The sequence below is a fragment of the Aquarana catesbeiana genome, linkage group LG07 (assembly GCF_042186555.1).
Source record: "Aquarana catesbeiana isolate 2022-GZ linkage group LG07, ASM4218655v1, whole genome shotgun sequence".
In the NCBI taxonomy this organism is placed as follows: domain Eukaryota; kingdom Metazoa; phylum Chordata; class Amphibia; order Anura; family Ranidae; genus Aquarana; species Aquarana catesbeiana.
The window spans coordinates 339,382,890-339,409,074 of record NC_133330.1 but is presented as its reverse complement, the minus strand read 5'-3'; the positions used below and the strand labels follow the sequence as shown (position 1 = coordinate 339,409,074).

At 43.9% G+C, this 26,185-nt stretch overlaps 1 protein-coding gene and 1 long non-coding RNA gene across 2 annotated transcripts in view; one reads left to right on the top strand and one right to left on the bottom strand.

The window, feature by feature from the left end:
• The window catches only part of PTPRF (protein tyrosine phosphatase receptor type F), a gene marked incomplete in the record, with an annotated part of 622,098 nt that extends 612,114 nt beyond the window's left edge, over positions 1-9,984 (bottom strand). Inside the window, 1 exon segment of the mRNA XM_073593920.1 lies at positions 9,869-9,984.
• Positions 1-18,795, top strand: part of LOC141103868 (uncharacterized) — a 43,281-nt gene extending 24,486 nt beyond the window's left edge. The window contains exon 2 of the long non-coding RNA XR_012235387.1: positions 18,560-18,795. This is a non-coding gene — a long non-coding RNA (uncharacterized lncRNA). The remainder of the gene's footprint in view (positions 1-18,559) is intronic.
• Positions 18,796-26,185: the final 7,390 nt, after the last annotated feature.

Sequence of the window (26,185 nt, the reverse complement as noted above, 5' to 3'; positions counted from 1 at the left end):
TGACTCTATTCACTTTTGTGATCTTTGTGATTTGCATCCTCTGTGCACCTACCTCCTTGCCTGTTGGACTGAGTACCCATATACAGAAGGAGGCTAACTTTCTCTGGATTGGCTTGCCTGCCATCTGCCATGAGCTTTGGCCTGTTTCTTGGATCTCCTTATCAAATCCGCCCATTTTAGCTCAGTTTACACAGCTTGTCTACGCTCACTGTACAGGGTGAATCTTGGCGGTCGTGATCAGGCACCAGCATGCAGCGAAACCCATCTCCACCAGGAGGAGCTCTGGTGAAAACTGTCTGGAGCTTAAACTATCCACTCCAGCAGAGGTGTAACTAGAACAGTCAGGTCCCTGGTGCAAGAAACCATAAAGGGCCCTCCTGACCCCCCCCCGCCCTACCCCCAATGGTGGTGGAACGCCAGGGCCCAGTCGCAAGCGCAACCCTGGTAGTTCCGCCACTGGTGTCAGTCGTTTTTTTTTTTTTTTTTTTTTTTTAATTACTATTTTTTACCATTTTTTTAATTTTTATTTTTACAATTTATTTTTTATTATTTTTTACAATTTGTTTAGGTGCCCCGTTGGGAGGCTTTTGCTGAGATATCAGGGGTCTAGACAGACCATTGATATTTCACCTTTGACACAAAGAAAGGAGATTGGGGACACAGCCCTCCATCTCAGCTGCCTTAGCAGCACACAATGAACAGACAGGAATAGTTCTGTACAGAGCTTCTGTTCATTCACAAACTGAAGCATAGTCAATGTTCTATTCATTAAGACAAGGAAGGGGCTGGTAAACAACACATTTACCGTCCCCTTCCCCACTCTCCATCCTGAAAGCATCTCCCACCGCAGCCAGCGGGAGAGGGGAAATCCCAGCAGCACTGCAGGGGATTGTAGGGCACAAAGGCCCTATCACAGCAGGAAGTGGATAGGAGGGGCGGCACGTAGAGGAACCGATCCCCTCCATTTTTCTCCTGCAACCTCTGAAAGGAGAAAATGGAGGGGATCAGTTCCTCTATATACCGCCCCTCCTATCCAGATGTACAGGGGAGCTGCACGGGCCCCCTGGAGCATGGGGCCGGGTCGCAATTGCCACCTCTGTATGTATGGCCCTGCAACCCAGGGAATCCAGAGTCACCTGCTCACCTCCACCTACCCGTAGTTGGCACAGTGGGTCCACAATTATCCCACCATACGTTACAAAGGTACACACACTGACTTCCTGGCTCCATAGTGAACCTGTCACTTTGTCTAGAACAGGCAGATGACAGCAGACCCCTGCCCGACATTCTATGACAGGAAGTGTGAGAACATTCCATGACGGGAAGTGTGAGAACATTCCATGACAGGAAGTGTGAGAACATTCCATGACGGGAAGTGTGAGAACGTTCCATGACGGGAAGTGTGAGAACGTTCCATGACGGGAAGTGTGAGAACGTTCCATGACGGGAAGTGTGAGAACATTCAATGACAGGAAGTGTGAGAACATTCAATGACAGGAAGTGTGAGAACATTCAATGACAGGAAGTGTGAGAACATGCTATGACAGTAATGCCCTGTACACACGGTCGGACATTGATCGGACATTCCGACAACAAAATCCATGGATTCTTTCCGATAAATGTTGGTCAAACTTGTCTTGCATACACACGGTCATACAAAGTTGTTGGAAAATCCGATCGTTCTGAACGCGGTGATGTAAAACATGTACGTCGGGACTATAAACGGGGCAGTAGCCAATAGCTTTAGTCTCTTCATTTATTCTGAGCATGCGTGGCACTTTGTGCGTCGGATTTGTGTACACACGATCGGAATTTCCGACAACGGATTTTGTTGTCGGAAAATTTTATAGCCTGCTCTCAAACTTTGTGTGCCGGAAATTCCGATGGAAAATGTGTGATGGAGCCCACACACGGTCGGAATTTCTGACAACAAGGTCCTATCACACATTTTCCGTCTGAAAATCTGACCGTGTGTACAGGGCATAAGTGTGAGAATATTCCATGACGGGAAGTGTGAGAACATTCCATGACGGGAAGTGTGAGAACATTCCATGACGGGAAGTGTGAGAATATTCCATGACGGGAAGTGTGAGAATATTCCATGATGGAAAGTGTGAGAGCATTCAATGACAGGAAGTGTGAGAAAATTTGATGACAGGAAGTGTGAGAACATTCCATGACAGGAAGTGTGAGAATATTCCATGACAGGAAGTGTGAGAATATTCCATGACAGGAAGTGTGAGAAAATTCTATGACAGGAAGTGTGAGAACATTCCATGACAGGAAGTGTGAGAATATTCCATGATGGGAAGTGTAAGAATATCCCATGATGGGAAGTGTGAGAATATTCCATGATGGGAAGTGTAAGAATATTCCATGATGGGAAGTGTGAGAATATTCCATGACAGGAAGTGTGGGAACATTCCATGACAGGAAGTGTGGGAACATTCTATGACAGGAAGTGTGAAAACATTCCATGACAGGAAGTGTGAGAACATTCCATGACGGGAAGTGTGAGAATATTTCATGATGGAAAGTGTGAGAATATTCCATGACGGAAGTGTGAGAATATTCCATGATGGAAAGTGTGAGAATATTCCATGACGGGAAGTATGGAAGGTGTCCCTGCTGGAGTCACATCGCAAGGTGAGCATTACTGTCTATAACTATTGCAGTTTAAAACAAAATGGAGACTTGGGGGATATTCTTACTTTTACAAAAAAGCAATTCTGAGAGATATGATTCAGCAGTTACTTATTTACCGCTAATATAATATTAATTCAATGGAACTCATCCATTTACCAGGAGACGGCATAACCTGCCTGGCAAAAGAAGCGCAGCCTTGGCGGACAGCGGTCCCCCCCCCCAGGGTCGCCATGTGAAATCTTTGCTATGTTTTGCTGGGTGGGTCACGTGATTTTCTGCAGTAAATGGAGCAGTAGAGAAATTTCCTGGCACTTCCAGAAAGAGAGAGAGATAGAGAGCTTTCAGCCCAAAAGAATCGATAGGATGAGACATAAATTATGTAGAGGACATTAAAATCAGCAGAGAAGGTGGGTACTCTCACCATTCTGTAACCATAATATTCAGGTTTAAAACTTCCCAACTCTTACTATAAATATTTGATTAGGATCTCCAGCCAGTAACAGAGAAGAAACATAATCTGATCCAGGGAGAGGGAGCGTCTTGTAAGCTTTTAGCCGAGTAAGAGGAAACCCAGCCGGCCGCAGGATGAGAGAGGGAAGTGGAGGCGCTCTGCAGAGAGTATTATGGATGGACACTAAGCTCCGTGTGAGCCTGACATCAACCACAAAGCCATATCATCGACTCAGCAGTCTTGTCCTATGCAGAGCCGAGACTGACTTCAGCAGAAATGATGATTAAGCTGCCAACTGTCCCTTATTTCCAGAGATGAGAAAGTTCCCCTGGATTGATATGTCATTGTATACATAAAGAGAATAAAATGCCCTTTCATCTGGTCACACACTGCCCATAGGGCTGGTGGAACTGAGAGGACTAACTCATTGCTAATTAAATTTAAACTATGTTCAGACAAATCTACAAAAAAAAAAGAACAGTTCAAAAAATGAAATCAGTGAAGTCGGTCCATTGTAATAATAAAGTTAGATTAGGGCTGCAGGCTCAAACACCGATAAAGTGATTTCACTACATTCCCAAATGTAACCTAAAACCAAAATTATAGTGTAGTGCATAGGATCCTACTGAGGAAGTCCTACCTATGAACGTAACGAGTAGAGGGGGCTGAGCCACCCAATTGACATCATCCTGCAGGCATTTTGAAGGTGAATAGTTGGTAAGGTTGACTAAACACCCAATCCATCCAGATCAAACTGTGTAGGTGTATGTGTGTCAATGTCGACAATCATTTCCCATATCCCGGTATATTGCGTTCACTAAGATGCAAGTCCAAGAGTCTATTAAAACTATCAATACTCCCTGCTGACACCACCTATTGGAGAAGAGTCCTTGTTGCCCTGACAGTGAAAAACCCCCCTACGCAGCTTAAGGTTAAACCGCCTCTCCTCCAATCTCATTGGCCCCCGTGGCCTCTTACACTCACCGAGACTGAAATGTTTTCTTCCTACGCTGGGATCACCATCGAGGTATTTTAATACCGCTATCATATCTCCTCTCAAGCGTTTCTACTAGTGCTTGTAGCCGTTCCTTGTAACTGAGGTCCTCCAGTCACCTTATTAATTTAGTTTTACTTCTCTGAACAATATGTGAAAAGTGTGGGGGGCATTTGTATGGCGCCCCCCTGAGTAAATACTTTGTAGAACCTCCTTTCGTCGTAGTTACAGCTGTAAGTCTTTTTGGGGATGTCTCTACCAGCTTTGCACATCTAGAGAGGGATATTTTTTGCTCATTCTTCTTTGCAAAAGATCTCAAGCTCTGTCAGATTGGATGGAAAGTGTCTGTGAACAGCTATTTTCAAGCCTTGCCACAGATTCTCAATTGGATTTAGGTCTGGGCTGTGACTGGGCCATTCTAACACATGAATATGCTTTGATCTAAACCATTCCATTGTAGCTCTGGCTGTATGTTTAGGGTTATTGTCCTGCTGAAAGGTGAACCTCCGCCCCAGTCTCAAGTTTTTTGCAGAGGCTTCTGACCAACTCTGACCAGCTTCCCTGTCCCTGCTGCAGAAAAATATCCCCACAACATGATGCTGCCACCACCATGTTTCACAGTGGGGATGGTGTGTTCAGGGTGATGTTTAGTGTTAGTTTTCCGCCACACGTAGCGTTTTGCTTTTTAGGCCAAAAAGTAAAATTTTACTCTCATCTGACCAGAGCACCTTCTTCCACATGTTTGCTGTGTCCCCCACATGGCTTCTCACAAACTGCAAACAGGAATTTCTTATGGCTTTCTTTCAACAATGGCTTTCTTCTCATCCATAAAGGGCAGATTTGTGGAGAGCACGACTAATAGTTGTCCTGTGGACAGATTCTCCCACCTGAGCTGTGGATCTCTGCAGCTCCTCCAGAGTTACCATGGACCTCTTGGCTCTTCTCTGATGAATGCTCTCCTTGCCCGGCCGGTCAGTTTAGGTGGACGGCCATGTCTTGGTAGGTTTGCAGTTGTCCCATACTCTTTCCATTTTCGGATGATGGATTGAACAGAGCTCCATGAGATATTTTTTTATAATCTAACCCTGCTTTAAACGTCTCCACAACTTTACCCCTGACCTGTCTGGTGTGTTCCTTGGCCTTCATGATGCTGTTTGTTCACTAAGGTTCTCTAACAAACCTCTGAGGGCTTCACAGAACAGCTGCATTTAAACTGAGATTAAATTACACACAGGTGGACTCTATTTACTAATTAGGTGACTTCTGAAGGCGATTGGTTCCAAGAATTTCAAGGGGTAGGAATACTTTTTCAAGGCACTGTATACTGTATATATATATGAGAGCACAAATGAGGAAAAGAGATAGAGAACATAGAAAGTTTCAAAGTTTCAGCTATAATATACACTGTATGGCTAAATGTTCATGGACACCTGACCATCACACCTACATGCGTTTACCCCATTTTGGGTTTTAGCAGCCTCCACTCTTCTGGGATGGCTTTTCACAAGAATTTGGAAATTTATGCCCATTTGTGAGGTCAGATTGATAGATGAGACCCAACTCACAATCAGCGTTCTAAATTATCCCAAAGGTGTTCAGTAGAGCTGATGTCAGGGCTGTTTGCAGGCCTTTTGAGTTTATATTACACTATATGGCCAAACATTTGTGGACAGCTGATCCTTACCCCTATGTGAGCTTGTTGTATATCCCATTTTAAAACCAAGGTTTATAATATGGAGTTGCCCCTTTCTCCCCCCATGGCCTTTAATATGGAGTTGCCCCCCCCCCCCCCTCACCCCATAGCCATTAATATAGCGTGAGCCCCTTTTTGGCTATAACGTCCTTCACTCCACAAGATTTTGGAGGGTGTCTGTGGGAATTTGTGCGCATTTGTGAGGTCCGGTACGATGTTGGATGAGAAGACATGGCTCACACACTGGACCCCCATATGAAGCACCAAAAATAAATAAATAGTGGCTTGCGATTGGCGTGACAATTCATTTCAAAGATGTTTAGTAGGGTTGAGGTCAGGTCTCTGTGCAGGACACTCCAGTTTCTCCACACCAAATTGGTCAAGCCATGTTTTAAAAGAGGTTGGGTTTGTAAACAGAGGCACGGTCCTGCTGGAAGAGGGTTAAGCCTACTACACACGCGCCGAATGTCAGGCGATACCGGCTGATTTAGACCAGGAGAAGGTAACCTCCAGCCCCCCAGCTGTTGTGGAACTACAAGCTCCATAATGCATTGCAAGCTTCTGACAGCCACAAGCAAGGTTCCCAGAGGCATATGCACAATGGGACTTGTAAATATTAGATTCTGCGCTTAGGATCGAAGGTTGCAGCCTCCCCTGTTAGGTTCCCAAGGGAACTTACATGTATAGATAAGAAAAAGTGGGGTGATGGCGCTACCATACAGGCACTAAGTGGTTGTAGGAAAATAGTATGTGATAAACCAAATTCTTTCACCATACCATAAAATTATAAAGGTACTAATTGTGTTTCACAGATGTGTAATAAGAAAGTGAACTTGTAAAAAATTCCGAAACAAACGTAAAAAAATTATTAAATTACTTATATCCCTAATTACTTGAAAAAAGTGTATTAGATGTGTCTAAATAAAACTGATAAGCAACCTAAATACGAGGTTAATGGGATGCATGCCCACCCTCATCCAACCTAAAAACCGTTGCAAACATAATCATTAAACCATTAAATAAGAGTGATTAAATTTACAAATATCCCCACATCTAATATATACAGAAGCTGAATTATATAAACGCACCCTAGAAAATGTGCAAAAGCAATCCACAGTAAAACCTTAGTATTGGTGAGTGTTCAATAAATAGTCCAAAAAACTGACCATTAATAATCATAGAAATGTGCAAAAATGTCACTCAATCAGAAAATTAAAAATTTAAAAAGAAAAAATATATAAATGATCCCAGATGTCCAAAACCAAGTGACTTCGGTGCAAGACGGGTAAGGTGACTGTAGTGCTCCCCCAATGGGTCCCCACTCACCAGAGGTAGATACCCCTGCAGGGGTAGTAGGCAAAAGAGTGGGCAACTCCAGTAGGATCTTCACCTGGGTAGGCCGTGCTAAGTTTTCTATACCTCCATAGACCTTTCCACCTGTTCTGTGAGATTTCAGGTTATCCTCCGATCAGGGCTTCCCAGGTCCTTCCACAGCAGCAGGCGGCACGATCCTCACAGGAAAAAACAAGGGGCTCCAATAGTGTAGTAGTAAAAGAGATTTTATTTTAAAAAATGTATTAAAAACAATCGCTAATAACGATGGTACATATGAACGAGGAACCGCATATATAAGTAAGCAGTATGCCGGTCCGTGGCATGCATACCAATCTGCGTGGACATTTAATCACTCTTATTTGATGGTTTAATGATTATGTTAGCAACAGTTTTTAGGTTGGATGAGGGTGGGCATGCATCCCATTAACCTCGTATTTAGGTTGCTTATCAGTTTTATTTAGATACATCTAATACACTTTGTTCAAGTAATTAGGGATATAAGTAATTTAATAATTTTTTTCCGTTTGTTTCAGAATTTTTTACACGTTCACTTTCCCATTACACATCTGTGAAACACAATTAGTACCTTTATAATTTTATGGTATGGTGAAAGAATTTGGTTTATCACATACTATTTTCCTACAACCACTTAGTGCCTGTATGGTAGCGCCATCACCTCACTTTTTCTTATCTATACAATGGGACTTGTAGTTCTTCAACAACTGGAGGGCCTGGTTTAGACAATTGAACCTGTGTCCAATTGGAACCATTTGCATTTGAGGGGCACTGCTGAGGCTGTATTTGATGGGCGCTGCTGAGGCTGCATTTGATGGGCACTTCAATAAAAAGGTGGGGTATACATGGGCAGGGCAAAGGGGGTGGAGTCGGGGGTGGAGCGGGGGGGGGGGGGGGGGGGCAAAATGAGGTTTTGCCTAGGGTGTCAAAAATCCTTGCACCAGCCCTGCCTCTATTACAGTAAGTTACTTTGTATAAGGGAAGGGCTCTATAAACTAAAGCCTTTCAGGATGTCAAAGTTGGGGTTGCGGTCTTCTTCTGGATTCATATTTTATCTAGACTATTGAACAGTGGTGTGGTACTTCAATTCTTATTTTTGCTTGTATGTTTCAGTATATTTTTATGCACAGTGTCCTTCACTGAAAATACCTGGATTCAGTAATTTGGAGAGGTGCCCATGTTGTTTCAGTCAGTGTATGATCAGGTGTTCAGAAACATTTGGCATATCGATGTGGAAGAAGCTTGGACATTTGGATATAAGATTTTTAGGGGATTACTGGGGGAGCACAATTGTCATTTAATATATCAGAGACAAGAATTCTACCATCGAAAAAAAAAAAAAATGTGCAAAAACTGCAAAGCAAGTGAAAATCCAACATTTTAAAGTTGTTATTTATACAGGAACAGAGGGGGAATTTTCCCCTGGGAATACCGGTGACAACAATCAAAGACTGGATTTCTCTCACATCTCCACAACAGCAAATTGGAGTAGATCTCCTCTACTTGGGATCCACCCCCTCCAGATAATTAGGGTAGAGTCCCACTTTAAAAGCCCATTTCCTTTTCCTCAGAGGAAATATAACATCCTTTTTGATGTCTCGTAAAACAACAAATGCTGCCAAAACTGGAAAAAAGCTTACAGCTATGGAAGATTTCTCAGCTTTAGGGCTCATTTAGATGGGCGCTCCCATGCTCCATGCTGAGCTGCTTTTTGCTGCGTGTGCATCCACCTGCATGCAGGCAGCCCATAGAAGTGGAGGGTGCAGACACATCAGTTTAACAGGCACAGTCGCATGACAAAATCCGACATGCGGTCAGGAGCGGGTGAACAGATCCGAATGCAGACAATGTGCATGCTGAGCCGCTTTTTAGCTGCGTGTGCATCCACCTCGGAGCTGCGTGCAGGCAGCCCATAGAAGTGGAGGATGCAGACACATCAGTTTAACAGACACAGTCGCATGACAAAATCTGACATGCGGTCAGGAGCGGGTGAACAGATCCGGATGCAGACACTGCATTCAGATCCATGCACCCATTCCTGCCTGCATGTCAGATTTTGACATGCGACTGTGTCCATGCAGCTGCTGTGTCTGCATTCACTTCTCTGGGCAGCCGGCACACAGCTCTGAGGTGGACGCACACGCAACTAAAAAAGTGGAGGACGGGTACCAGCGCCCATCTGAATGAGCCCTTAGGGAGATCTCCAGAGATTAGGTGACTGAATAAAGCAGCCCAACCTTTACGCCTGCTGCCCGCCTACCACTTAGGGCCTTCAGATTTATTTTTAATTTATACAGTATGAACAAAGTCGCTAACCCATCCTTCCAGTTTCTCTTCCAAGTTTATGTTGTTCCTCACTATGGAAAACCAGACACCAAAACAACACCTAGCAGGTTCTAAAGTGCGAAAATTTCCACGCTGACGCCATCCTCAGAGAAAACGGACTGCCGGCTGCTTTTTTTGACACATTTAGGGGCCAAACAAGGTTAAATGAGGCACATAAGTTGAGCCGGTTTCCCGCCTGGAAATGGTGCAACTCCTGCAGGGTTGAACTCTGGCTGACATTACAGCTTACACACCTCACATCAGCAGGGGTGCCTAGATTAGAACACTATGACAACGCAGGGAATGTTTGCACCAAGTCAGCGGGAAGTGTTTGTACACGAGAGTGAGCATTAGCTTAGTTAATGGGGCTGCTGAATTCTGCTGCTAATTAATGAAAATAGTCACTAACCCTTTTCACTGCCGGTACAGGATCGGAGCCGGCACAATCCCGGGAATTCTGGGGGTGCAGATAGGATTCTCCTAGGGAAGAGCAAACTTCCGGGCCAACAGTGTCATGTGGTCCACCTGGAGAAGAGGGGAGAAAGGAGGAATGTGCATAAATATAGAGAGAGATCAGGCCTGATTCCTCAAACTGTCATAAGATCCATCGCATGCCAAGAGTAATATTATCACTTGATTCATCAAACAAGGAAAACTTTCAAGTGTACAGCATGTAAGGCCAAAACATTTATGACCTCTTACGCCCACCGCCCACCCCGGGGTCCTTTCACTCGTGTCCTGTCCGGTATGTCCAGCAAAGGGATCCGGGAACAGATTCCCTGCTGAATCAGAATGGAATGGGATGAATGACTCTTTTGTGACATCCTTGCATATTCCGTTTTTTCTGCGGACATTTCCGGATCCATGTTCTACCTATGGAAGGCTGGATGAAAACAGACTTGTGTCCCCTTACATCACTGACCCAAAAAGACAAAATGTAGGTGCTGCTCAGGTAGAGAGGTAAAGTCCAACTAGAGTGCTGGCAGGGGACAGGGAGCTCATCCTAACTTCAAGCTGCAGCAATGTTAAAGGAAAAGATCCATAAGCTGCACATCATGAAGCAGACCAATGTGCATGAAGTGAGATGAATGGCTGCCTCAGTCCAGACTGCAGCCAGGCCACACCCCCAACATGTTTCACTCCGCCCCTTGGAGCTTCACCCCCTTGGTGCTCTGTTTACCTGTCAGTGTGTAATGAAATGCCCAATACTTCTAATTATGGGGTGCATGTGACTTGTGATGGCTGGTACTCAGTGACTGGTTGTCCCATGGTGATACCCCAAGTCATAATACACAGGGATGCCTTTCTTTCCTCCATGTGAGTAGGGTTGAGGGCTTGAAATGGACGCAGTGAAGTGAACTTGTTGCTTTCCCCTGCATTGGCCCAGCTCAGATGTTTTACACCTTTTATTCGTCTTTTATAGTCCTGTACTGCAGTGTGCTATAATTATTTGTAATTGATTTTCACAGAGAAAGGAAGGAAGGAAGGAAGCAAAATTCGCAAAGAATGTGGCCTGGCCATGGAAAAATCACCAACAGGAGGAAGGAGGTCCTAATTCCTCTATATAGATCTTTATATCACTAGAGGGATCACCACCAGGAGGAAGGAGGTCCTGATTCCTCTATATATAGATATTTATATCACTAGAGGGATCACCACCAGGAGGAAGGAGGTCCTGATTCCTCTATATAGATCTTTATATCACTAGAGCAGGCATGTCCAAAGTCCGGCCCGCGGGCCAATTGCGGCCCGCGTTCTGGTTTCAAACGGCCCCACTGGTGATTTGGCTATATATATCTTTTGTGGCCCCCAACGAATCCCTGAGCACCTCAGGGGACACAAAAGATATATATCCATATTTATGTATATATATGTGCCTCGGAGGGGACAGGGAGGGGGCAGGACGAGCGCTGACAGAATAAATACAATGAGAATTCTCTGTTTACATGACGGCCTCTGTAATAGGAAGTCCCATCTCCTGGTCTGCCATTGGACGACTGTTCTGTCTATCATAGGAGGCGGGACTTTGTATTAAAGAGGCCGCTGAGAAAACAGGAGATCCTCCTGTATGTAATCTGTTGGCGCTCGTCCCGCCCCCTTCCCTGTCTTCTCCGGGGCTGCAGATGGACATGCAATGGTGAGGCAGCATTTGAGGCTGCATTCATGTCAATGGTGAGGCTGCATTCATGGCAAGGGTGAGGCTGTATTCATGACACTGGTGAGGCTGCATTTATGGCAACGTTGAGGCTGAATTCATGGCAAAGGTGAGGCTGAATTCATGGCAAAGGTGAGGCTACATTCATGGCAATGGTGAGGCTGCATTCATGGCAATGGTGAGGTTGCATTCATGTCAATGGTGAGGCTGCATTCATGGCAATGGTGAGGTTGCATTCATGTCAATGGTGAGGCTGCATTCATGGCAAAGGTGAGGCTGTATTCATGACACTGGTGAGGCTGCATTCATGGCAACGGTGAGGCTGAATTCATGGCAAAGGTGAGGCTACATTCATGGCAATGGTGAGGCTGCATTCATGGCAATGGTGAGGTTGCATTCATGGCAATTGTGAGGCTGCATTCATGGCAATGGTGAGGTTGCATTCATGGCAATTGTGAGGCTGCAGATGGGTATTGATTAGGTGGCATTAATGGGCACTGACCCTTATTTTGTTTCACAATTTCTTATTTAAATTTACATTTTTTTTTCCTGAAACTTCCCTCTTAAAGTGAAGGTGCGCGTTATACGCTGATAAATACAGTATATCCAAATAACACGCCCAAGCTCATCCCTGGTCCTGAGAGGCGCTCAGGGATTCGTTTGGGGTCACAAAAGATATATATATATATATATACACATCCAAATAACACGCCTGAGCTCATCTCTTCAGCACACACAGCCACAAAGGCAAGAGAAGTGTATTAGTGCTCGGACGAACACACTTAAACCGAATTTTAATGGTTCAAAGAATGTCAGGCAAAATGTTCGGCCCTCATGCATGTTCACTTCATCAGATCGGGCCCTCTTTGAAAAAAGTTTGACACCCCTGCCCTAGAGGGATCACCAGCAGGAGGGACGAAGGTCTTGATTCCTCTTTATAGATCTTTAGTTACACCTCATTTAGAATTATGTGTCCAGTCCTTGAGACCTCACTTACAAAAAAGAGAACTGATAAGACCTTAAGACCACCACCTTTAAATACAGGATATGAATGTGTGAAAAAGGTTCAGGAAGGCTTTATTTTCTATATAAAGCTAAGAGCAAGAACATGAGGACATGACCTCAAACTAGCAGGAGGAAAATTTAAAACTAACCTCATAAGTGATTTTACTAAAGACTAGAAAGGAAAGAAAGGAAAGGAACGAAGATATAAAGGGAAACCATTTAAGTAATTACCGGTACTTGATGAATATGCCATTGTGTCATCATTGTACTTTTTGGGAGTAAATCTTGGCTATTAAAAAAGAAAAAGTGAACGGTGACATGATGTATAAGTGCGATGAAGACGCTCAGTGAACCGGCTACCATTAAACTGTTTAGTCTGCTTTGCCTACAATAATATTTTCTTTATCTTTCAAAGAGAAAGTCTCGCTCTTTGAAAACGTCATTCATCCAGGATAAACTTCCACTCATGCAGACAGGGTCTCTTTTCCCCCCTTCCATTATAGAGAAGGAATCCGCATTCTTCAGATGATAGCAGCAATGGAAGATTAATGCAAACAATGCAGAGATTTTATTTGGTCAGTGAAGTGAATTTTTGGAAGTGTTGGAGAAGCTGAGCTGTCTGGGCAGTAGAATGGAATGACACTTGAGAATGAAGTATTGCTCCACCTGGAGACAATGGTCTGGCCTCGACAAGCCCCGACACATTCCGCAAACCGAGAAGAACGCAGATGAGAGGGACAGTGGGTGAGATCAACCATACCCTAAAGGAGGACCCCAGCAAGAGACTTTTACTTAAGCTGCTCAAATGCATGTGTTGAAAGCTTTTTAGTGACACTAAACTTTATACTTATTCTTCTAAATAAATCCATACACATCCACTACTTAATGGCACTGTAATCTATTTCTTACTAGATCAATTCTGCCCCTGTAATGTCCTCACTTTCATTTGTTTGGAACACGCAGTGCATGTTAGTTGCACTCATGTGAACTGTTCTATGTACACTACAAATCACATAGCAGTCTATAATAGTTGTCTCCAAACTGTGGCCTGGTTTTATCTGGCCCTTGGGGCATTAATCCTCCCACAATCAGCAACAGTGGGGCATAATTCCTTCCACTGACACCAATGATGAGGCAATATTCCTCTCACTGACGCCAATGATGGGGCACTATTCCTTCTACTGACACCAATGATGGGGCACTATTCCTTCCACTGACAGCAATAATGGGGCACTATTCCTCCCACTGACACCAATGATGGGGGCACTATTCCTCCTATTTACAACAATGATGGGGCACTATTCCTCCTATTTACACCAATGATGGGGCACTATTCCTCCTATTTACACCAATGATAGGGGCACTATTCCTTCCACTGACACCAATGATGGTGCATTATACCTCCTACTGACACCAAGGATAGGGCAAAATTCCTTCCACTGATACCAATGATAGGGCACTATTCCTACCTCTTAATACCAATGATGGGACATTTTCTACTCCTACTGGCCACAGTCTGGCCCCCATAATATACGAAGGGCAGTAAAGTGGCCCTTTGTTTAGAAAGTTTGGAGACCCCTGGTCTATAGTCTGCAGTTCATTTTGGGAGCATAAAATAGAGGGTGGCTACATTCTTACATAAAAATATCACACAAAATGAGTGTAGTGCAACAATATGTTATAAACAAAAATCAATAACTCCAAACAGAATGTGACTGTAACGACACCCCAAGTATGAAAGGGGTTAAAGTTGTTTAGGACATTTCATACCCAAACACAAAGGCAGCTACCGAACACTCCAATCAGCCGAACAAGGAACCCATACAAATAATTCTCCCCCAAGTACGAGACGAGGCTCTGTATTGAGGTTCAAACAGGAATGACTCTTTATTTCGCGATCTCACACAAATATATACCGCAGGATGAAAATACAATCTCTCACCAGAAACCTAATTAACATGAGCTAGTTGTCTAATACTTTAGACAGCCTAGGTTACTCAGAGACATGACCTTTATGACAGACCTCACGTCTCCTAACTCACCGACTATACAATACACATTATCATACATCTCAACACAGAACTCCTTCATACAGAACAACACAGAACTCCTTCATACAGAACAACACAGAACTCCTTTATACAGAACAACACAGAACTCCTTCATACAATTGCAGGGTTAATTGGCACACTGGATGAAAAGACTCTTAGAAACTATGACAAGTCATACTAGACTAATTTACATTATAGCAGACAGACAGGTGGCTGGAATTGACATCAGCATCTCCTTACAGTATTTCTCCCAACATTATGAATCAGCCACTATTTCTAATATGGCAGATACAGGGTTCATTATTTTCTTGGTCACCCTGCGCCCAAAAGTGACTCCCGTCACAGTGACATTAATCTTTAAGTGCTGTGATGTAAGAAACACACCGCTGTGAACATGTGATCCAAATCTTCACTCTTCCTTATGTGCCTCCACCATATGAGTGAAAAAAACCTGCTCGCCTCCTTATGAGACCTCATACATGGGTCATAACTTCCTTGTTACACTTTCCCCAAATGCATACAATTACTCCATCACTTCTCCTCTACTTGATCCAACTTCACACTACACCCTTCTCCTCACCGCTCAGGCATCACAGAATGTAGATTGCATAAAGCAAAAAAGCAGAACCACAGTGCTCTCTATTTTTTCTTTATTTATTATTACATATATTATTGTTTATTATTGCCCCAAAAGGTTAAAAACACTTACAGGATATAAAAACAGCAAGTCTCATAATCTCTATAGTGGTCACGGCTCACCACATAGACTTCTAAAATGGCTGCAGGGTGATGCCACAAGCCCGGCACCTCCCTCCTATATGCGTTACGTCCCGTTTTTTGGTTTCCTCAGTAGGAAGTAGGTTTAAAGGGGTTGTAAAGGTTCGTTTTTTTTTTGTTTTTTTTTAAAATAAAAATAATAAACATGTTATGCTTACCTGCTTTGTGCAAAAGTTTTGCACAGAGCACCCCGATCCTTCTCTTCTGGGGTGCCCCACCGGCGCTCATGGCTCCTCCCCTTCATCGGTTCCCCCATGGAAAGCTTTCCATGGTGCCACCTGTGCGGGCTCACTCCCGAATCTCGCTATTGCGTTCATTGACATAGACAGCGGAACATCGGCCCTGCCCCCGTGTCACTGGATTTGATTAATAGCAGCGGGAGCCAATGCTGCTATCAATCTGTCCTGTCCAATGAGGAGAGAGACAGTGGCTGGAGCCACTGGGCTCGTGCACATCGCTGGATCACATCAGGCTCAGGTAAGGAAAAGGGGGGATGGCAGCAAAGAAGGTTTTTCACCTTAATGCATAAAATGCATTAAGATGAAAAACCCTAATGCCCTGTACACACGAGCGGATTTTCCATCGGAAAAGACTTGGATGGTTTTTCCGACGGAATTCCGCTCAAGCTTGTCTTGCATACACACGGTCACACAAAAGTTCTCTGAACTTTCGACCGTCAAGAACGCGGTGATGTACAACACTACGACGAGCCGAGAATATGAAGTTCAATGCGTCAAATTGTTTCCGAGCATGCATAGGAATTTTGCGCGTCAGAATTTGTACAGACGATTGCATTTTCGGATAGGAACTTTTCCCGACCGAAAAATAGAGAACCTGCTCTCAATCTTTTGCTGGCTGGAATTCCGCCAGCAAAAGACCGATGGAGCGTACACACGGTCGCATTTTCCAACAAAAAGCTATCATCGGAGTTTTGCTGGCGGAATTTCCGATCGTGTCGCGATCGTGACTTTAAAATCACTTTAAGAAGTTCACAGATCAAAGGTAAAGCCAACATGTTTCAGAGGGCTTGCTCTTCAGAGAACATTTGATAGGCAGTGAGGAGGCAATGCATTGCCCCCTCTTCACCTGCTTTAACCCCCTGATCCCCACACCAGCAGGCCATAACCACATCTAATGTGGTACGCATGCAATGCGGCCCCATTCACCTGAATGGGTCACATTTGTCAGGGATTACAATGCAGCGGTACCCCCGTAGGGGCTGCTAACTGATGTGACCCACCTGTCACCCTGCTCGGCCCGGCAGTCACTTCCCAGACACTCCAAGACAATGAACAGCCAGTTGGCTTTGTTCTGATTTTTTATTGAGGGGATTTAACTTGGATGGGGTATGGGATGCCCAGTAGAATAATAGCAAAATTGCTAGGGACAGCTATGTACACTCTTTGTACACTTCTCCAGACTCCTTCTGCACAACTCTTGCTTGTAGACTATTGCTCTCTCTCTCTCATCCCTCTAGGAGCAGCTAGCACATGGTTAGGCCTGACACTGGCTCAGCCAGGCCTTAGGAATTGCCCTTTACAGGCATGGACCGCGGGCCCCTATAGTGTAACAGAAAATATGGAAAGTCTCCTTAGTGCTAGATATCCATACAGATGGACTACTGCTCCCAGTCAGCCCTGTCCAGGCCCTGCCAGCCCTCCTGGCTGCAGCTGCCCGACTTCACTGCCTGCAACATCACAGTCCACACTGTTGGCTCTGCACCCATCCCAGACTGCAGACTCCCAGTCCTCTCAGGCGTGCCTCCCCAGTCCCCCTGACTGTGTATGTCACTCACCAGCCCTCCTCGCTGCAACCGATGGTTCCCTCCTGAAGACTTGCCTGGCAATACTAGCTCCTGCTGTCCTCCCTGACTCCTCCTGTGCCTCCTGTTCAGATCCTTCATGAGTTTTTGAAATGCTCCATTCTACACCCAAATCCCAGGCCCAAGGTCACCCCCCCCCCCAGAATGGGGAGCTCCCTCAAAGGCCCTGACAGCCTAGTACTCCATCCTCAGTTCTTCCACCCGACAACTCCCCCCAAGCTGGGCTCACCCTGGGTATTTCAAGGAGGCCTGCCCCCTGCCAATCCTAGTTGGGGATTGGTCAGGGCTCCCTGAGACACTCCAGACAGCTCCACCTCTCTTCCCCTCTTCTTCTAGAATCATCTAGAAGAAAGAGGGAGGTAACAGCGAAGTGATGATGTCTGTGAGTCATAGCTACTACTCCGAGCCACTCCCAGCCCACACAAACCAAAAACAAACAGGCCTAGCTTCGAGCTAGGCCTGCTTAAATTTGCCTGCACTACCAAAAATCCTAACCTCTAGCACCTACCTATGTGAAGGGTGCTACACAATATTGGGTATAATTCCTGCCACAAAGCAAAGCATTGCAGCACGTGTACACCCCGGCCGCTGCCTCTGCAGCTAAAGGGAGTAGCAATTGGGAGGTAAAGGCCCACACAGGTGGCAGGGTGGTGGTACAAACAGGAGGGTGAGATGTGGTTTTTGTTTCAAAATTTGATTGGATATTTCAGATCAGAAACAGCCATCAGAAATCAGATTTTGATTTGGGGCTCATTTACAGCCCCAAATGGCTGCCCACCTGATTATTAACAATACAGCCTGACATGGCTGTTCACATGCCGTGGTCGTGAGGGTTTGCGAGTTTGACAAGTGGCACTGCCTGCCAAACTAACCCACCGAGAATAACGGGGCTGCCCAGCAACCGCATGCAATGCAGGGTTAAATCTGACAACGAGGAGGTGATATAATGTCTACTCATTGCTTGTCAAATGCCCTCTGAAAAGCGTTGAGAACATGGACCGCTCTTCAGAAGGGACGGCAAGTGTGAAAGATCCCCTAGACATCCACTGCTTTTAGTATTGTTGCGTTGAGCCTGTGTCGATCAATGCACCTGGTGCGAATGAGCCCCAAATCTAAACCTGATTTCTGATGCCTGTTTCTAATTTGAAACATCCAATCAAATTTTGAAGAAAAAAACAAACAAAACAGAACTGTAGTGATAGTAGTGTTATAGTGTTATAATAACAGAGGATCATCTTTTTCCATGACAAACCGAGTACGCGTATTAACACAACCTTTATTTCTTTATAGTGAAGTATTGTATAACCTGCACTTGACTGAGGAGAGGCTTCTAAAGCAGGCATTCCACTTTCCTACGTGCGAGATGCCACAGGCTGTCCTTCAACGTAGGCGTGACACCACTCAACTCTCCAGGGTGAAAATAAAGAAGTTCAAAAGGGCAAAGCGCTGAACATTTTTTTCACACAATTTAAAAAAAAAAAAAGAAAAAAAAAAAAAAAACCTCAATTCAAACCGCAATCTGCAGTCAGCTATTAATAATCAAAGTCCTGTACAGTCACTAAATTAAACTTGAAACGCTACTGGCAACGGCTCAGCCGGCTCGGTCTTGCGGTACATAGCAGGTGATATAAGGACAGCAGCTTGTTTCAGTGACAATTAGGGAAGAAGAAATTCCATGTATAACAGCCCTGGACTTTCAGCACGAGCGCACGAGGAGAGAGAAGCCTTCACCCTGGAATGCTATTATGAAAATACATAAATAAATATATATACAGTTGTGCTCATAGGTTTACATACCCTGGCAGAATTTATGATTTCTTGGCCATTTTTTCAGAGAATACGAATAACACAAAAACTTTTCTTTCACTCATGGTTAGTGTTTGGCTGAAGCCATTTATTATCAATCAATTGTGTTTACTCTTTTTAAATCATAATCACAACAGAAAATACCAAAATCACCCTGATCAAAAGTTTACATACCCCAGTTCTTAATACCGTGTATTGCCCCCTTTAACATCAATGACAGCTTGAAGTCTTTTGTGGTATTTGTGGATGAGGCTCTTTATCTTCTCAGATGGTAAAGCTGCCCATTCCTCTTGGCAAAAAGCCTCCAGTTCCTGTAAAATCTTGGGCTGTCTTGCATAAACACGTTTGAGATCTCCCCAGAGTGGCTCAATGATATTGAGGTCAGGAGACTGAGATGGCCACTCCAGAAGCTTCACTTTATTCTGCTGTAGCCAATGACGGGTCGACTTGGCCTTGTGTTTTGGATCATTTTCATGTTGGAATGTCCAAGTACGTCCCATGCGCAGCTTCCTGGCTGATGAATGCAAATGTTCCTCCAGTATTTTTTGATAACAGACTGCATTCATCTTGCCATCAAATTTGACCAAAAACCCTGTGCCCTTGTAGCTCACCCCAAAACATCAGCGATCCACCTCCGTGTTTCACAGTAGAAATGGTGGACCTTTCATCATAGGCCTTGTTGACTCCTCTCCAAATGTTGTGTTTATGGTTGTGGCCAAAAAGCTCAATTTTGGTCTCATCACTCCAAATGACTTTGTGCCAGAAGGTTTGAGGGTTGTCTCTGTGCTGTTTGGCATATTGTAAGTGGGATACTTTGTGGCATTTACCTAGTAATGGCTTTCTTCTGGCGACTCGACCATGCAGCCCATCTTTCTTCAAGTGCCTCCTTATTGTGCATCTAGAAGCCACACCACATGCTTTCAGAGAGTCCTGTATTTCACTTGAAGTCATTTGTGGGTTTTTATTTTCATCCCAAACAATTTTCCTGGCAGTTGTGGCTGAAATTTTAGTTGGTCTACCTGACCGTGCTTTGGTTTCAACAGAACCCACTTCTTGATTAGAGTTTGAACACTGCTGATTGGCATTCTCAATTCCTTGGATATCTTTTTATATCCCTTTCTTGTTTTATACAGTTCAGCTACCTTTTCCCGCAGATCCTTTGACAATTCTTTTGCTTTCCCCATGACTCAGAATCCAGAAAACGTCAGTGCAGCACTGGATGAAAGATGCAAGGGTCTGTCAGGAGTCCATAAATGTATTGACCTTTTATATCAGGGATATGCAATTAGCGGACCTCCAGCTGTTGCAAAACTACAAGTCCCATCATGCCTCTGCCTCTGGGTGTCATGCTTGTGGCTGTCAGAGTCTTGCTATGCCTCATGGGACTTGTAGTTCTGCAACAGCTGAAGGCCCGCTAAATGCATATCCCTGTTTTATACACACACACTAATTACAAGCAAACTGCTCACAGGTGAGGATGGTTACCTTTAATAGCCATTCAAACCACTTTGTGTCAACTTGTGTGCATGTTATCAGGCCAAAATCACCGGGGTATGTAAACTTTTGATCGGGGTGATTTGGGTAGTTTCCGTTGTGATTATGATTTAAAAAGAGTAAACACAGTTGATTGATAATAAATGGCTTCAGTCAAACACTAGCCATGAGTGAAAGAAATGTTTGTGTTATCATTCATGTTCTCTGAAAAATGGCCAAGAAATCATAAATTCTGCCAGGGTATGTAAACTTATGAGCACAATTCAATCTCTCTCTCTCTCTCTCTCGCTCTCTCTCTCTTTCTATATATATATATATATATATATATATATATATATATATATATATATATACAGTACAGAAGAGCTGGTACAACTGTGAAAGATTGAAGGGATGTTTGGAGGAAGTAAAAGAGAAGCATGTTTTTTGTTGTTTTTCTCTCAGAGTCATACTTATCTAGATGGATGCTGCATCTGCTCCCCACCTGCTCTAAGACTGAGAACCGAGTGATCAAACACCACCGATCACTCAGTTCTCACAGCTCCCTGAGCAGAGAGCTGGTGACTGTCAGTCACCGCTGTCTGTTCTGCCCCTGCTCACTGGAGCACTGGGCTGTGGAGGGGGCGGGAGCGGCCGGCTCAGTCTCTCAGCGACTCGCTGAGAGGCTGAGCCGGGTGTTGGTCCAGGCAAGTGGGCGGATCCCAACTTCATTGTCACAATGTTGCCCCAGCCTGGACAGGCTTGGTGACGCTTCAGCCCACTGTCTGCTGAAAATGGGTCACAGGAGTGCAGAACAAACTGCACTCCTGTGATCCCCAGGAGAAGTATAGTCAAACGAGCTTTGGCTGTAGTTTTCCTTTAAATGATGTTTTCTCAGCTGTAAGTTACAGAGTAGGGAAGTTCAGGATTGTTGACATGAGTCCATATCTTCCATTCCTGTGTATGATAACAGCCACTTCTGTTATCTGTAAAGCTCCCTCTCAGTCTGCTATCTACCCCCAGCCTGGAGTGATTGTCTCAGATGTCACACACCTTCTCCATCAATCACTAATACTGGATGAAGTATGGCCAAACCACCCTCATTAAACACATTGTGATAAAGGACCCTCTGGCCCGCTAAGGCAGTGATCACTGTCAAGCTTTGCTCCATTCCTCCACCCTGAGCTAATATTTTGGATGAAGGAGAGGTAAACCAGCAGTTTTCATTTATCTCCAGAGATGGAATCCTTTGGCTTGTTTTCCCAGTTCAGCACACCTGCTGTGCCCGTCACCAGGGCATCCTGCTTTACTTGCTGGGCTTTGTTTTTGTTTAGATTATGAAGAATGCAGCAGAAGGAGTGAGAACACCCCAAGGATGATGGAAATCTCTGATGCTCCAAGTCAGGCAAGGGTAGAGCTAGGAACTATGGCAGACAGAGCTCACCCTGAAGTGTCCAAAAAGAGTGGGCTCACCTGTCTCCATCTACAACTAGAGCATCGCTAATAGGTGGACTGCCCCTTTAAAAGCACCAGATGAAGAAAACAAAAAGAGTGGGAAAGCAACCTGAACATGAATGTCTTCTGTCATATGGAAAAGGCATCAAACATTTTGTTCTTACATATACTGTATGTGCGATGTCTATTTGTGTCAGGCTTTGTGTATAATATTATTTATACTGTTTTGCTTGTATGTCTCTGTGCATGTTATATAGTAATCAACCAGTTGTGGACCCTGGATGTCCTACATACAGTACGTCCAAAATAGTAGAACAGAAGTCTATAGTATGCCCTGATTATCTGCCCCTCTGCCACTCCCTGCCTCACTCTTCCCAGCAATTCCCATCTGTCAAAATGAAAGCCAGGAGCTGCTGAAATAATACAGCTGCTGTCACAAAACAGGCAGTCTTAAAGGATGTTTACAAACATTGTTAAAGTGAGACCGAGACATACAAAGTAACATTGTTTATAAACAGTGTTCAGTCAGGAGATAGAGAGATACAAAGTAACATTGTTTATAAACAGTGTTCAGACAGGAGATAGAGAGATACAAAGTAACATTATTTGTAAACATTTATCAGAAGGGAGATCGAGAGATACAATGTAACATTGTTTATAAACATAGATCAGAGGGGAGATTGTGAAATACAAAGTAGCATTGCTTATAAACATTGATCAGACAGGAGATAGAGAGATACAATGTAACATTTTTTTATAAACTTTGATCAGAAGGGAGATAGAGAGTGTGGTAGTGGGTCCCCGTGCTACCTGAAAGATTGCTGGTTTACGCCAGATATTGGAGAGACAGACACGCTGATTGCACAGCTGTGTGTTGGGCTATTTAGTTGTGACCTATGGCTCAGGGCCCCACCCCACAGACAGGAAGTCTGTGCATGGGAGTCAGGTGGGCTCCCTTTCCTCGGCAGGAGTCAGAGGCTGCATGGGTGCAGCCAGAGCATGCATGTCTGCAGGAGGCAGATGTACTTTGTAACAGAGCAACAAGGCGCTGATCAGGAGTAAGCTAGGAGAGAGCTTAACTCTAGGAAACTCTTTTGTTCTAAGGAGGATGGTTCGATCAGGTCCACTTAAAGAACTGATAGGTAAACCCAATCGGTCCGCCCTCGTGAAAGTGGCCAAATACAAAGTATTAAAAAAAAAAAAACATTGTTCAGATAGGAGATAGAGAGATGCAAAGTAACATTGTTTATAAACATTGTTCAGATAGGAAATTTAAAAACTAACATTGTTTATAAACACTGATCAGACAGGAGATAGAGAGATACAAAGTAACATTGATACTTTTGTATCTGCTCTGTTTCATTCATCTGCTGATCAAAGAGATGAGCTTCAGGCTCAGTTCACACTGCTGCGATGGCAAAGTTGTACGACTTTACCCTGCGACTTCCTTCCAACTTCATTCCAACTTCAATGCTATTTAGGAGCCTGTAAAAGGACTGAAATTGCACCCAAGTTGGACCAAAGTAGTGCAGGAACCTTTTCTATTTAGTATCAGTTAAGACGGCTCTCATAGGGAAACATTGCATTTAACATGTCATGCGACTTGGGGGTCTCACAAGTCAGATCCCACGTCGCAGCAGTGTGAACGGAGCCTCAATCTGCATATGATGTCAGTTAAAGCAACCTGACAAGTAAATAATAAACATAACATTTATATAAAATATGCTCCTATTAACCCCTTATTACCCCAATCAGCCCTAAATAACGCCTTCTTTCCCTTGGCTATTACTTTTCTGAGTATTGTTTATTGCTATTTTTCTAACCATTCTTGTTAACTTTTTTTTTTTCATTTTTTCATTTTTTTTTTTAGTGTTGCATTAAAAAGATGTAATTGAAAAAAAAAGGCTTTTATTCATTTGTAAATTACTTTGTAAAGCTTGGTACTTCAAAAAATAATTTTATTGCCATCTTAAATCAGACAAATGATGGAATGATCCTGAAGAAGCAGTCATACCGCGAAACACGTAGAGACTGAACTGATCCAGGACGACTATCTGATCCCCTTCATGGATGGATATGCAATTACTCTTTCAGTTCATTTTTTCCCTAAAAGGGTTATTTTAATGATGTCTTGTTTTAAATAAATTTGTATATTTTTATAATTCATGTATGTGAGTCCTTACTGTACCATGAAAGTCCATAGTTGCCTCAAATCTACTGTTTTTTGTTTCTTCAAATGATGGAATAAATGTTTGACTTTTATCTACAGTAACACAATTTTTGGTAAATTAACGTTAATCAAAGTAAAAAAAAAAAAAAAAAAAAAAAAAAAAGTGCTTGTTTAGTTTTGTGACTTTTTTTTTTTTTTTTTATTAATTGCATTAAAAAAAAACACCATATTAAAAAATAAAAATAAATTAAATGTAAAAAAATGCTCTGGTCCACAGACAGTGTACAGGTTTGAGAGCTGAAGAGGTTAAAAAAGACAAATGTCCATCACACTCAACCAAAAGCCAAAAAATAATTCAATTTGATCCAGAGGAAAGCACTCTTTTAAAGTGGGGTCCAATTTCCTCCACTCGTGAAACAATTCCTTCCTGAACCCCTAGGCAATCACATTCTCCCCGGATCAACAATAAGTATTCAGTAGTATTTCTTATAAATATTAATATAAATATAAATATTAATAAATATTAGTTAATATTAACATTTTGTGTATTTAAAAACACACCCAGCCTTTTTTACAAGCAATCTGCAGATTTAGCTAGAACTAGCTTTCGCAGAAGTCTATTTTACATGCTCGCTATTTCACTGCTCTTACTGTGAAGAAGCCTTTCTGTATAAGGAAATTAACTTTTTTATTTTCTAATTGGCAACATTGCTCTGTCCTATTTGTGATGACCTTAAAGCGGTATTAACCACTTGCTGCCCGCCCACCGTGACGGCTGGTCAGCGCGGCTCTCGTTCTAGGTGGACGTCATATGACGCCCCTCCAGAACGACTGCTCTTGCGCTCCCGTGGAGGCGCGCATCGCAGTGATCGGTGGTGTGGTGTGTCAGTCTGACACACCGCTACACCGATCTCGGTAAAGAGCCTCTGACGGAGGCTCTTTATCATGTGATCAGCCGTGTCCAATCACGGCTGATCACGGATCACGATGTAAACAAGAAGAGACGGTGATCGGCTTTTCCTCACTTGCGTCTGACAGACGCGAGTAGAGAGCCGATCGGCTGCTCTCCTGACAGGGGGGGTCTGTGCTGATTGTTTATCAGCGCAGCCCCCCCTCGGATACCCACCCAGGACCACCAGGAGTACCAGGGATTGCCACCACACTGGACCACCAGGTATGCCACCCTAGACCACCAGGGAAATGCCAATCAGTGCCCAGGCAGCTGCCAATGAGTGCCCATCCCCAATGCTTGCCAGTTCCATCAGTGATGCCTATAAATGCCATCTATCAATGCCGCATATCAGGGCCCATCAGTGCCACATATCAGTGCCCAGCAGTGCTGCCTATCAGTGCCCAGCAGTGCCACCCAAAAGTACCCATCAGTGCAGCCTTTCAGTGCCCATCAGTGTTGCCTATCAGTGCCACCCAAGAATGCCCATCAGTGCCGCCTATCAATGCCCATCAGTGCTGCCCATCAGTGCCGCCCATCAGTGCCCATCAGTACCACCTATCAGTGCCCATCAATGCCACCTCATTAGTGCCACCTCATCGGTGCCACCTTATCAGTGCCCATCAGTGCCACCTTATCAGTGCCCATCAGTGAAGGAGAAAACTTACTTATTTACAAAATTTTATAACAGAAATAAAAGAAAAACTTTTTTTTTTTCAAAATTGTAGGTCTTTTTTTATTTGTTTAGCAAAAAATAAAAAATGCAGAGGTGATCAAATACCACCAAAAGAAAGCTCTATTTGTGGAAACAAAATTATAATAATTCTGTTTGGGTACAGAGTAGCACGACCGCGCAATTGTCATTTAAACAGAGACAGCGCTGAAAGCTGAAAATTGGCTTGGGCAGGAAGGGGGTGTAAGTGCCCGGTATTGAAGTAGTTAAACACAAACATGTAATATATTACAGTTTACTTATGATTAGATGCGGTGGCTGCATTTGTTTTCTTTTTTTAGGCTCGTTTTTCTTTACTTTGCTTGGTGATCCTGCCAGTAACACACTTCG